The sequence below is a fragment of the Pteropus vampyrus genome, unplaced genomic scaffold (genome assembly GCF_000151845.1).
Source record: "Pteropus vampyrus isolate Shadow unplaced genomic scaffold, Pvam_2.0 Scaffold76, whole genome shotgun sequence".
Classification (NCBI taxonomy): Eukaryota; Metazoa; Chordata; class Mammalia; order Chiroptera; family Pteropodidae; genus Pteropus; species Pteropus vampyrus.
The window spans coordinates 6,229,814-6,234,742 of record NW_011888857.1 but is presented as its reverse complement, the minus strand read 5'-3'; positions in this window follow the sequence as shown (position 1 = coordinate 6,234,742).

Below are 4,929 nucleotides of genomic sequence, written 5' to 3'. Positions count from 1 at the left end.
TATTTTATAAATGTTATGCAAATTTAGTTAATAATATACTTCAAAAGTTCTATATCCTAACTAATATTTTGTATATTTGTTTATTATGATAATGATGTGTTGAAATCTCTATCTCCGACTATATTTGATTTTTTCTACCTTGAGACTCCTTTCTTTTCTTTTTATATTTTGTTTTTAAGTACATATAGTTAAAATTATTATAACTTTGTGATTATTTGACTTCATTATTATTATAAAATATGTCTATCTTTAGTAATATCATGAAGTAATCTTTTGTTATTAATATAACAACTCAAGCTTTCTTATGCAAAATTTTTTGTCTTTATATTTGTATTGTAGACAATCTTTAGTTGAATATTTATTCGATCTGACAATCTCTTATTTTTAATTGATGTTCTTTGTTGTTATTCATTTAATTATTGATATGGTTTGGTTTATGTCCACTATTTTACTATTTGCTTTCTATTTCTCCCATTTGAGCTACTGTTCCTCTATTCTTTCTTTCTTGTCTTCTTTTGGATTAATCTTTCTTTTTTATTGTTCTTTTTTTTTCTACTTTAGAACATTTGTTATATGTATTTGGACTTGCTCTGTGGTTACTCTAGTGACTATGTAATGCATTCATACTTTACATATAATGCTAAAAGCTAATATTTACAAGTTCATGTAACAGAATAAGGCTCTCTAATAGTGTAGTTTATTTATCATCTCTATTCCTTGTGCTATTGTTGTCCTATATTAGTTCTACATAATCAAGACATGGAAGGTAAGGTTACTAGATTTTGTCTTTAAAAAAATTAAGGGAAAAGAGACAGTTTTTTATGTTTATTTAAATATGTACTCTTTCTGGAACTCCTCATTTTTCCCAAATGAACTTGCATTCTTGTGTTATTTCCCTTCATCCTGAACAATGTCTTTTATCATCTGTGCTAGAATAGATTTTCTGCTAAGAATTCTTTCAGATTTTATTTATTTAAAAATGTTGTTTCGGTCTCATTTTTTAAGGATATTTTTGTTAATTAGAAAATCTGAAATGACAGCTTTGCAGCACTTTAAAGATACCAGTTACATTGTTTTCTCCTTTGAGAATCTGCCATGAATATTAAGATTCTTTTTATACAATATTCCTATTTAAGATTTTCTTCTTTATTTTTCAGTACTTCGACAGTGATATATCTAAGTATACTTCTTTTTGTATTTATCCTGCTTAAATTTAGGGAAACTTCTCAAAATGTAAGTTTGTTCTTTAAACATATTTGGCATTTTTGTCTCTTTTTTCTTTATATATGAGTCCTAATTTTTTCCTTTTATTCCTATGAAATTCCAAACCCATGTTTACTAGACAACTTGATATGATACCACAGTTTACTAAATCCTTGTTCAAATATTTCTTCAATTATTTTCTCTTTCCTTCAGATAGAATTATTTCTATTTATGTGTCTTCGAGTTTACTAACTCTTTGTTCTTCAATATTCAGATATGCATTTTTATTACATATTTTGTATTGCCATTTTCACAATTTTCATTTGTTTCCTTTTGTACTTTAAATTTTTATGTAGTCTTTATCTACTAATTTTGCTAATTACTTTTTTTGATTATGAGTACATTTCTATGCTTGTTCATGTATCTAATAATTTAATTATATGCTTGGCATTGTGCTGAATACACTGTGGAGATTTTTAGATAATTTCATCTTTCTTTAATGGGTGTTCAGTTTTCCTCTGTAGGCAATTAAATTACTGTTGGTTATTTTCAATACTATCAGGCTTTTAAACATTCTTTTTACTGTGAATCTATATCAGTTGTCTTTAGTTCTAAGATACATCTCTGATACTAAAGCATGGCTCTTACTGCAAAAAACTGATGCTAAAAATTCCACCAAGTAAATTTGAAGATCTGATTTGTTTTATTAAAAGATTCATGAATCAGGCAACATCCACTCTAGCAAATAGAAAGAAGCTTTGAAGAATTGTACAAAATAGAAGGCTTTTATAGGCAAAAGGGGATGGGACAAGAAAGTTAAAAGAGTAGATTATTTCACACAAGTCTTATCAGGCAGAATATCTCACTAGTCTTGACAAAGAAATTCCAGATTGGTTAAAGTTTACATTCCTGGGAGAGGCTGAAACTGAAATTAAGTCTTGGTTTGCTGACCTAGGGCTTAGCTCATTTTGGGCCTATTGTTTCTTTTTAACAATGGCCTTTCTGGAGTCTCAACTAAATGCCTGATGCATTTGCAAAGTGTTCTTGGTATTTTCCACTCAAGCTGGATGAAAATTCCAGTATTTCCAACAATCAAAAAATTACTGGTATCACTACGACAGCCTTGCTGTAACTGCAGGTTAGCGGAACTGGCCCCTTCAGAGTCTGGTATGTGCTTATGCAGCCCAGCCCTTAGGCAAGGACCCGTGGTGAATCCCTATTCATTATTTTGCAAGTTTTTTGCAAAGCTTTTCCTTCTCTGTTACTATTTCCCACAAACCATAGGCTCCTTAGAGATTGAAACTGATTTTGCCTCCTCAGCTCAGTGGGACTCTTGTTTCCCTTGTATTCCACCTTCTTGTACCACATTAGCTAAAACGCTCATCTTGAGAAAACTGGTGTGAGCATGGGCTTTCTTTTTATAATCCTGCTCTTTCTGTTTCTCAATGCTTGAAAATAGTCATGTCACAAAATTATTTTTTTCAAATTTTATATTTGTTTATAGTAGGAAGACAAGTCTGATATCAATTATTCCTTTATGCCTGGAAGCAGAATTCTCATCACGAATTATATTTTGAGTTATATTTTAAATATAATGTTGGATGAGAGGATGTCTTTGAAAATCATATGTCTAATGTTACATACAGTGATTAAGGAAAGCTATGTCTTAGAAATCTTGGGTTTAATACTTGTGTAATGAGAGACGGTCACAGAAGAGGGCATAAACTAGGTCTGACATTTATCTATGTTAATTCACTAAGCTGTACAAATGTGTGTGACAAAAGAAATACACACATAATCCCCAAAATACCATTGACTTAAAAGTTTGGTGGAATTTAACAGATCCCAGTGAATGGATTCGTTGGACAAACCAGATTCCTTTGTAAACATATTGCAAAATATGAAAATACTAAAAACAAAAAAGGAGCTTAAAATTTATACATCAAGTTATTGCTCTGTTTATTACAAAAGACTTTTTTACTTTACAAAAGGATTCATTGAAGTCTTAGTTCTGTGGTGAATTCCCAAAATAATTGTTTACCAAAAGCAGATTTACAATGTAACTCCCACCTTTGGATAAAAAGAAGCAAAGCAAATATTTTGATTATTCTTGTGTTTGCCCATTTCTTTTTTCAAGTGAATAGACCTAGTCTCAGGATAACTCAAATACATGGTGATACTAGCAAAGAGGAGGACACAGGATTGTTTCCAGGGCAATAAGCATAAGTTAGCAGAAATCCTGGAGTTACTTTTTCTTCCTGGAGAATTCCCACTCCAGAGCTCCTGCACATTCATGTGAACCAACTGGAATGTGACATACCAAGAAGGTAGAAAATACAGTGAGTCAAGCCATTCAGTGCATTAGACTTGGCTCAAAAGAACTAGCGAGTATAGAGTTTGGTCTTCTGTTTCTTTGTTTATTGATTTGTTTTTGTTTTTGTTTTTATATGGGACACAGATACCTGTATTAGCCTTATGGCTTTTGTTTTCACTTTCTTAGGATGTATTTGGTAAGAAAAAAAGATAATTGGACTCATTAAAGGAAATTTTCATATAGATTTCATTTGCAACAATAAAACAGTGAGAATAAAAACAGTAAACAGTTTCAATGAACTGTATAAAACATCTTTTTTTTTTTAAGTCTTTAACCTCCAGGTTTATAGATACATGGATAAAATTAGTGACTGGCTTAGAAAATGCATAAGTGAAAATACATAAGTATAAATACAATTTTTACAATTTTACAAAAATAATTTTACCTTAGCACCAAGGAAAGTGAGAAATACCACCCTTATATTCTTAATATGGTATAGGGAGAAATAGAAATTTAAAATTACTAAATATTTTTATGAGTGAAATACTGTCGTCTATCACATGTCATAAGACTCAGAGAAGGGAGACCTTATCAAGTTCATGGTGGTAGATGGGTTAAAGAAATTATCATAGAAAGAGGTGATGGCATTCATGTCTCACATGATTAAAGTCAGGTACAAATAAGGTGAGTGAGAGAGCACTTCAGGAAGAAGGAATAACATGAAAAATTGTAACATCACATCAAAGGAAACTTCTATTACTCTGTCTAGAGTGTAAATGGAAGTTAAAGAAAAAAATAGAGAGGAGACATGTACTGGATCTATTATTGAGTGTTATTTCCTAGGATCTTTAAGGCTATAAATATTTTTGTGGTTTAGGTGGGTCAAACTGGGGGAATAGATTGGAGGACATTACACCTGAGAATAAGGAAAACACTTTAGAATCAAACACGATGATTCCTAAGTAGAGCCTTGATGATACGTTTAATACTGGGGTGGGACGACTGTATAAAAAAATACTTAGGAAGTAAAATCTGTAGGACTTGTTGATTGACAAAATGTGGGAGAAGTGAGAGGTAAATGTAATAGATGACTCCCAAGTTTGTAACTTGAGTGACTGAATGGATGGAGATATGAGGAAATAAACAGGATGACCAGAAAGAACAAAAGCTCTGTGTGATCAAGCTTGACTTAGAGGTAAGGAAACCTACCTGGAAGCTTAGTGAAGAAGTCTGGGCTGGTGACATATATTTAGACTTAGAACCACATTGGAGAAGTAAAAGTCATTTAAATTATAAGGTCACAGGAGGATTAAAAATAATGAATTTTAAAGGAAGAGGATAAAGGGTAAAATTCTAGGCAATATCAGAGTTTAAAATATGAGAAGAAAGAGAAATACAAAAATGATAAAAAA